This window comes from Meriones unguiculatus, chromosome 10 (genome assembly GCF_030254825.1).
Source record: "Meriones unguiculatus strain TT.TT164.6M chromosome 10, Bangor_MerUng_6.1, whole genome shotgun sequence".
Taxonomy (NCBI): domain Eukaryota; kingdom Metazoa; phylum Chordata; class Mammalia; order Rodentia; family Muridae; genus Meriones; species Meriones unguiculatus.
In genome coordinates, this window is record NC_083358.1 from 118852318 (window position 1) to 118862113 (window position 9796).

The 9796-nt window shown below is 45.5% G+C and overlaps 1 pseudogene; it reads right to left on the minus strand.

The window, feature by feature from the left end:
- Positions 1–3799: 3799 nt before the first annotated feature.
- Positions 3800–4910, minus strand: LOC110547824 (glyceraldehyde-3-phosphate dehydrogenase-like; annotated as a pseudogene).
- Between the last annotated feature and the right edge of the window lie 4886 nt (positions 4911–9796).

Sequence of the window (9796 nt, forward strand, 5' to 3'; positions counted from 1 at the left end):
CAGCTGTCTTCCTCTCTGCTTCTGATTTTCATCTTTGAAAAGCACCATCTCTGGGTAAGGAAGTAGCCCAGCTACTGGAATGCTGGCCTAGCATACACAAGGCCTTGGGCTTGATCTCCAGCACTACAGAAACCAGGTGTGTTGGTAATAAGAATTTAATCCAACTCTTGGAAGTTGGAGGCCGGAGACTCTAGGAGTTCAAGGCCATCCTTGGCTATGTAGAAAATAAAGACCCGTCTAGGGTACATGAGAAACAACAAAAATAATTCAGGTGGTAGTGGCACCTGTCTTAATCCAGCACTCAGGAGCCACAGATCATTATATCTCTTCTCTGTGAATTCGAGGCCAGCCTAGTCTACAGAGTGTGTTCTAGGAGAGCTAGGGCTAACAGTGAAAGCCTGTCTTGAAAAGAGAGAAAGAGTGCAAACATATCAGTTACATTGCATTTGGGTCTACCTTTCTGATCTTATCCTATGTAACTTACATCTGATAGTGCCCTATTTTCAAAGAAATGTCACATTCATAGGGACTCAAGATTAGTACTTTAACATAATTTTGTTTATATCGTGTGTGTGTGTGTATTGTGTGTAGGGTGTTCATGTTTGTGTGTATGTGAGCACAGTCTCATGTGCCATGATATGCATGTGGAGTTCAGAGGGCAGATGCCAGCCTTTGCCTTCTACCTTGTTGTTCCTGCCATGCAAGCCAGCCTAGCTGGTTCAACGTCTTCCAGGGATTCTCGGCCTCAGCCTCATCACTGCAGAAACACTGGCATTACACATGCATGCTGCCATATCCAGCTTTACATGGGTTCACAAGCCCCTGTGGCATTCAGAACTGCTCGAAAGCAGCTGAAATTCATGCCTCTGAACTTATACAGGAGCAAACAAAGTCCCCAGTTTGTTTAAGTCTGTTTATTTGCAGAGTGGAGTTCATTTCCCCTCTGAAGTTGTCATTTCTACTAGAGGGCTCCGAGAATTTGAAGGCCGTCAGCCATTGGAGCCATCTGTTTGGAAGATAGTCTGTGACTTCTTAAGAGGAGAGACCATTATTCCCCTATTTGGGAGTGGTGGGGACCGGTGGGGCTTCTGCTCAGCTAAGGTTTTTATAGTCATAATTTAAAGATCAAAACTTTTTTCAAAGTAAAGCTTGCCAGAATCTGAAAAGGTCAGTGGCCATGTATTCAGCAGCCAAATGTAGGTTCTTCCCCTTCCTTAGCCTCACAGCCGTCTCAGATACATCTTCATTAGTCAGCAGGCGTAGCTTGGTGAATGAGACTGTAAATGCAGCCATTATGCTCTCATGACCAGACGTGCAGTGTGCCTGTCCAATGCAATCATGTTGGGTTTTATGGTGCTGTCTCCCTCCAGGTGTGGAGCTTGGACGCCGTGAGCAGCTGATGCTGAAATGTGTCTGAAGCTTGAGAGTGTTGTGAGGAGGTCACAGGCTGTGCTCCTGGCACTCTGGGACCAACTATGACTCTTAGAGCAAGGACCCAGCACTGTTGCCTCCACCTCTGCTGGTCGCAGAGGCCTGGAGTATGCACTTCAACACCTGGGCACTACCTAAAGCTGACGCAGAATAAGGCGTCTCCTCACTGGCTCTTAAAACAGACGAGGGCTGAATGTTAAGTCCACATTATCCATCTTCCCTTTTCTTCCCAAAAAGATTTATTCAGTACCAGTCTTGTACCAGGCTGAATGAAGGCACTAGAATCCAAATAAATAAGGTATTATCCCTACCTCCAAATTAGTTACAAAGGTAGAAAATAGAGAATTTAAAAGGCAGTAATTGCTGAGATTCGCTTAAGGACAGAGCATCAACATGAAATCATGTATATATTAATGAAGGCTTAGATTTTTCACCAAACCAAATTTTTTTAGGGTTCTTAAGCACCCTTACCTTCTTTCCACCCCTCCCCCAACAACCTTAGGTAGGAGATTAGTAGGGACAAGAGCTGTAGACCTCTTATCTACTTCCTGCTGATTAGTGTAGATGGGTCTTTAGGGGATTACCAGACTCAGTTGGCAGGATGGCAGCAGTCCAGTCCAAACACCAACACCAAGCAGCAACACCACGTCAGCAAAAGCCACAAGACTCTAGTTGGATTGCCCAGAAGCTCTCTGGGACATTTCTCTCCGGGAAGTCAAGTGTCGAGGCATGAAGATCAGCGCAGCAATGCTGATCCAAAAAAACGATGTCTCCCTGCGCGTGGGCCTCTATATATGTCCTCTCCTCAGAGTCCACCCACGGATGTCCTCAGCTGGTCAAAGTCATCCCCCTTGCAAGTGAGAGCTCACAGCAAAACACCACATGACAAAAATTCAGTCTTCAAAGAAAGCAGTAATTTCCACTTCATGCTAATATCTCAACATTGAAGTGAGGGCCAATGAGATGGCTCAGTGGTAAAGGCACCAGCAATGCCCTCTTGGTGATCTGAATTTGATCCTTAGGACCAACATGGTGAATGGGAGAACCAAGAGCTACCAAACGTCCTCTGCCCTCCACACGCACGCGCATGAGCGCATGCGCGCTGGCACACACACACACACACACACACACACACTAAATGTTATTAATAAAAAGAACAAAGAGTCAACTGAGGTGCTGACCATAAGAAAGGCTAAGATAGCTCAGTGAGTAAACAGCTTGTTCACAAAGACTGGAGTTCAGATCTGCAGCCCCCAATGAAAAGCCAGCTGTGGCGCATCCTGCCTGTAATTTAAGTGCTGGGGGTTGAGCAGACACAGGCCGACCCCAGAGACTCAGGAGCCAGCCAGCCTAGTCAAATCCATGTGCTCCATATTCAGCGGGAGATCCTAACTCAAAAACTAAGATAGAGGGTGACTAGGGAAGACACCTGAAATTAACCTCCAGTCTGTCTGTGTGCCCACCCCTGCACGTACACACGCGTGTATACACTGAAAGGATTAGGCTAACTTCGTAACCTGTATGTCTTCTAAAGCCCATAGTTTTGAGTTTTAGGTCCAGGTTAAGCTAAAGCCTCTTAGTACCTTTCCAGAGAACGGAGGAATGTGACCCTACCTGTGAGGACAGATATAAAAAAAGCAAGCAATGACCTTCACTCAGCAAAAAGAACGACCAGACCCTTGTCTTCAAGATAGTGTTTCTTAGCAACGAACCCAGATGGCCTCAATCCTTCTTCTGAGTAGCTCCTGACCTCCAGCCAAAAGTCTGCAGCCCCAATCTTCAAGGATGAGCTAACCACCCCCACCTTCAATTGCAGCTGCATCCACACTTGGCAGGACTGGCCAAGCTTGAGCACCTAAGACTAACCAATTATCTTACTTTATAGCTTCCTCATCCAATCCTAAGTTGCCAAAACTGCAACTTCAAATTTCCCACAATTTTTATTTTAAAAACCTAAAGGCCTTTGTCTCCCAGTGCCACTCTTTGCTGACCGGCAGGGGTGACCCCATTGCGCAACGGTTAAATTAAACCTCTTGCTTTTGCAATGAGTTGCGTGGTCTGTGAGAGTTTCTGAACTCCTGAGCTGTGAGACCCCAGGTCTTACAACACCACACACACACAAGAGGCACATTAAGGAATAAAATTAATAAGAATATGGTGCATTAGGAAAGTCGATTTCCAGTGCCAGCACTAAAACTTAATGGCTTTCGTTAACTGGTGACTGCTAGGGGGCAGGGGACAGGGATAAGATAAAAATAGTTGATTCTGCAATATGGATGCCACTAGTAAAAACCATATACATTTAGCAAAGTAACTGAATTCTGATCCCTCTCGAACTCCTGCTCTGGCATTACAGTTGGGGGTGGGGTAGAGTGAACCTCGTCGGTGGTATTCGAGAGAACAGGGCTCCCTAAGCCCCTTCTGGGTGTCCGAGATGGAAACTGGGAAGGAGATGCTCAGCGTCATGCCGGGGCTGAGCTGGGACAGCAGTTCCTCCACAGCCAAGGGCCTCTCTTGCTCTCATGCTCTGCCTGGGATGGGCGGTCCAGTGAGTTTTACTCCTTGTAAGCCATGTGTTCCACCACCCTGTTGCTGTCGCTGTATTCTTGTCACACCAGGAAATGGGCTTTACAAAGTTGTCATTGAGAGCAATGTCAGCCCCAGCATCAAAGGTGGAAGATCGGGAGTCACTGTTAAAGTCACAGGAGAGAACCTCGTCCTCAGTGTGGCCCAGGATGCCCTTTAGTGGGCTCTTGGATGGCTGCTTCACCACCTTCTTTATGTCACCATACTTGGCAGGTTTCTCAAATTGGCATGTCAGATCCACGACAGACATGTTAGGGGTAGGAACTCGGAAGGCCATGCCAGTGAGCTTCCCGTTCAGCTCTGGGATGACCTTGCCCACAGCCTTGGCAGCACCAGTGGACATGGGGATTATGTTCTGGGTGGCCCCATAGATATCACTCTACAGCTTTCCAGAGGGACCATCCAGTCTTCTGGGTAGCAGTGATGGCATGGACTGTGGACATGAGTCCTTCCATGATGCCAAAGTTGCCACAGATGACCTTGGCCGGGGTTGGGCTAAGCAGTTGGTGGTGCAGGAAGCATTTCTGACAATCTTGAGTGAGTTGTCATGCTTCTTATGGTTCACGCCTATCACAAACATGGGGCATCAGCAGAAGGGGCGGAGGTGATGAGCCTTTGGCCTCGCGCTTCCAAGTGGACGCTGGCTTTCTCCATGGTGGTGAAGACACCAGTAGACTCCACAGCATACTCGGCACCAGCATCCCCCCATCTTAGCAGGGTCTGGCTCCTGGAAGATGGAGAAAGCCTCCCCGTTGAGACAAGTTTCCTGTTCTCAGCCTTGATGTGCCATTGAACTTGCCACGGTAGAGTCATCCAGGAACATGCAGACCGTGTAGTTGAGGTCAGCGAGGGGTCTCTGCTGGTAGCAGCACCCAGAGATGAAGGAAGCCCAATAAGGCCTGGTTCACTTTGACCTTCACCCTGGTGTCTCAGGGACAAGGCTGGCACAGGAAGATGTGACTGTCTCTGGAATGGGAAAAAGCAGAGAGCTTCATTAAAATGTTTTAATGTGAAGTCAGATTTACTTTAAAAATGGGAATATTGATGGAAATAAATTACGAAAATATGCAGAATCTAAGTCATTGAACCAATACTTCTCAATTACTTTTTTCTTAAGTCCTTTGAGACTCTCACCCAGGCTTGTGCCTCAGTTCCAGGCAGCATCTATATAACCCTCTTTTTTGTTTGCAGAAAACAAGGGCAGGTGATACATTGAGCTCAAAGAAATATCAAGGGTAGTAGAACCTATGTGGAGTCTTCAAGTTGAATCTGCTGTGCATCATTAAAACATTAGCAGCAATGCCATCATGATAAAAGCCAGTGGATTTGACGGAAAGCAGCTATGTCTAAACAAGAGGTCTTTGCTGTGGAGTTGTGTGGAATTATTGAGACGGCACTTACAAATCACCACGCATAGCTCTCGGTGGCTGCTGTCGGAGTCAGAGATGACCAGCCCAACCCACGTCCCACTTTGTTCTATGTACAAGGCGTCCAGCTCAGCTGCATTTCCCAGCCTTCTTCGCCGTTAGGTATAACAGCGTGGCAACAGACATCAAAAATACATGGGTCAAAATTACAAATGACACTTAGAGCACTGGGTAAACTCCTGCACACTGTCCCCCTTCTTTGAGCTGAAAACACAGCTGTGACTGCAAAGCCGGCAGCGAAGACGCTGCCTTTGGGAATGCTTTGTGGCCGCACGGAATACAGTTGTCAGTTCTCCCTGGACTAATGTGCAGGTTTATAGCGCTTCCGCTACATCAGGCCCACCTTTGTCCTAAAAGAACGCAACCTTGTTTTCCATAACCACTTCATTTTTGCAACGCTATCTTCCACATGTATAAGCATTTAAAATAGCTGCAATTGTCATACATGTTGCTTTGCTCTCCTGGAAAGTTTTACGTCAACTTGACACAAGCTAAAGACATGAGAAGAAAGAATCTCAACCAAGAATATGCAAAACAAATAAACAAATTTTAAAAATTTTTAAAAAGAAAGAAAATGTTTCCATAAGATGGGGCTGCAGACAGTCTGTAGGGTATTTTCTTAACTAGTGATTGATAAGGTAGGCCCAGCCCATTGTGGGTGTACCACCCCTGGGCTGGCGATACTGAGTTCTATAAGAAAGCAGGCTGAGCAAGCCATGGAGGGCAAGTAAGCAGCACCCTCCATGGCCTCTGCATCAGCTCCTGCCTCCAGGTTCCTGCCCTGTTTGAGTTTCTATGCTGGCTTCCTTCAATGATGGACTACAATGTAGAAGCAAAAGCCAAATAAACCCTCTCCTCCTCAACCTGCTTTTCAGTCATGGTGTTCCACCACAGCAATAAAACCCTAACTCAGACATTTGCAATATTTCAATATTACAACTACCTTTCAGCATTCAAAAACTGTCCTCCAGGGTCTGAGGAGATGTCTCAGTAGTACTTGCCATGGAAGAATAAGCACAAGCGTTCACATTTCCATACCCCATAGAACAATGCTGGGTAGACACCGCAGCCACCCTCTGAAGGCAGTGGAAGGTGGCAGCGTGTGTGTCCTCAGAACAATCTGGCCAGCTAGACTAGCCATATGGATGAGCTCTGCATTCAGTTGAAAGACTCTTCCATTGATATAAAGAAAGAAAAATCCCAAATTGTTCAATTTTACCAATAAAGACTCAGGAGCCTGATGCTGTGGTGAAAACCTGCTGCTCAGAGAGGCAGACAAAGCACCCAGCTGATCTTCCTACTCAGTTGGTGTCCCAGATGGAAAAAGCCAAAAGTCAAAGGCTAAAAACCAAAAGCTTGCTAGCTCAGCTGACAGCCCAGGAGAAAAGGCCTGCTAGCCCACCGGACAGCCCAGGAGGAAAAAGCTAAAAGCAAAAAGCCAGAGAGCTCTTCTTCTCCACACTGTCTTGCTCCACCTCTTGACCTAGAGTTAACTTTATTAAATCTTGTGTACAGAAAGCTCTCGGATTAAAGGTGTGTGTTAGGGCTAAGCCACATCAAACAATAAACAGGCTGTTACAGTTCACAATCAAGGTTCACAATGAGATCAAATATCCTACAACACTAGCATTCTTCCTCAGTGAACAAGATGGAAAATGATTAAGGAGGAATCTAGGTATCACTATGAAGCCTCTATGTGCATGCACACACATTCATCCATATACACAAAACATGCATTATACATACACACATACCACATATATACACGTGCAATAAATACATACATTTTAATTTAAAAATTATCTTTAACTGCTGTAAAAATCAAAATTGCTCATAGGAATTAGTATGATGAAAAAGCTCTTGAGATTCTCCTTTTGATTAGCGGCTATGGCATCTTGAGTCATATACAGTGATTAGAGAAGGTCGAAGCTGAAAATTGTCAAGCAGGAAAAAAATAATTTAAGTATCCATTCCTCAGTAGTGACTCTTCCTGTTGCGACACTAGAGAGGCCAAGTCTCCCTTGCCCAGCAGTTACTCTCTAAACCAACCTAACTTCCCTAGTGGAAGTGGGAGTTAAGACCATCCTAAAAGCATTCAGAACTTTCTTGATAATCAGCTATTCCACTGTGATCATTCCCTTCATAGGCAAACAATACATCCTTTTGATTTTCTGTCATCTGAAATTTTTGTGGTCTTGGGTCCTTGAAAAGCCCAGCAGAAAATAAGTCCAGTGAAGGGTCATTTCAAGATAATAGGCTCTGTTAAAATATTCTAGATAAGACAGTAATGTCTCCAAAAAATTAGTGCAGACATAGTAAGGTTTAGCTTAAAAAAAGAAATGAAATCAACCCAGTAAGTCACTTCTACATTAATTCAAAGCATTTGTTAAACATCTAGAGTACACAAAGCATTATCTTACTTGCCATCCCTTCTCTGAAGTGAGTGGTGATGGTTAACACTCATTGTCAGCTTGACTGGATTTTGAGTCATCATGGAAACACACTTCTGGATGTGTCTGTGAGGGTATTTTCAGAAAGGTTTAGCTGAAGAAGGAAGCCCCACCCTGAACACAGGTGGCACCAACCCATTAGCTGACATCTTGGACAAAATAAAAGGAAACAATGAGCTGGATGCAGGCTGTGACCTGTGACTGCAGGCATCTTGTGCCAGCTGCCTCAAGCGCCCTGCAGTCATGATGAACTGTGCACTCAGACTGTGGGCCAGAGTAAACCCTGCAATTCTTATGCCAGGCATAAAATTAATGACAATAAAAACCAGTAAAAACAAAAACCAATCTCATGGCAGCTCTGTATCCAAGTGGCTTCCCTAGTAAGGGGAACAGGGACTGTCTCTAGCATGAACTCTGTGGCTGGCTCTTTGACCTCCCCAGCCCACCGTGGGAGGAGCAGCACAGCTAGGCTACAGGGGAGGACATTGCAGCCAGTCCTGGTGAGCCCTGATAAGCTAGGGGCAGATGGAAGGGGAGGAGGACCTCCCCCATCAGTGGACTTAGAGAGGGGCAGGAAGGAGATGAGGGAGGGAGGGTGGGACTGGAAGGCAATGAGGGAGGGGGCTACCGCTGAGACACAAAGTAAATATACTGTAATTAATAAAAAATAAAAATTATATCAAAAAAATAAAAACCAATAAAAATTAATGACAAACTACAACGAGATCTGCAGTACATAAGTAGATTATATCTGGGCATCTTCGAAGGAGAAATTAGTAACTTTTGAGGAACAGAAAGAGAAAGGAGAAGAGGAAGAGTCAAAGTGTATAGACTAGAGTCAACGCTGACCTTGTGGCCACCATTCCCACTTCTTGGCCTCTAGAAACCGATATTCCTAAATGGCCTTAGTTGTGCTGACTGCTTGATCCTCAGAGGGGATGTTAGAAACTTTGTGGGTCTCCCTAGAGGAAGGAGGTCTCTGCAGACATACTCGTGGGAGTGTTAGCTCCTCTCTGTGTATTTCTCTCTGTGTGTGTTTCATTCTCTCTCTCTCTCTCTCTCTCTCTCTCTCTCTCTCTCTCCTTTCCCATCCCCTCATAAAATGTTCTCTCTCTCTATGTTTCATTCTCTCTCTCCTTCCTCCATCCCCCATAAGATGAATACTGGCAGCCACATTCGGCCACTGTGGTGTTCCGCCTCACCAATGGCCACGAGCCTGTAACTGTGGGAACCATGAGCCAAAACAAACTTTTCCACCTTGTAAGCTGCTTTTGTCACGGCAACAAAAGGTCTGGCTAGTAGAGTCATCTTCCCCTGGATGCTTCAGAAAGAAGGAAGTTTGCCTCACATGTAACCCGAGTCACTCTCGGCAGCTGCTTCAGTGAGTCACTTGTTCCTACCCACTGCCTCAGTTCAGCGGTGGGTGCAGACAGGATGACCTAGGATCCTTTTCTTACAATATGATAATGACCTCCATGGAAGGACAAAATGATCGCATTTTCTTTTTGTTTCTTTTCTCCTGAATGCAAACAAAAACATACAAGTTGGGCTTAAAAGATAGCTCAGTGGTTATAAGCACGGCCTACTCTTCCAGCAGACCCAGGTTCAATTCCCAGCACCCACATGGAAGCTCAAAGCCATGTTTAGCTACAGTTCTAGGGGACTCAACACTTTATCATAGAAACAATAGTTTTGAAGCTGGAAAACCTTCCATTTGTATTGAAGACAAGCTTTTCCTAACCAGAATGTTACCTGTCTAAATTCCCCACCCACAATAGATACAGCACTTTACAAGCTTACGCCCAAAAGTTTTGGATTTATTTTTCTACCTCTAAGCGCTCTCCAGAATTCTATTTATAGTTCAGAAATGAAGTCTTCCTTAGTATCTCACTGAGCAAATGA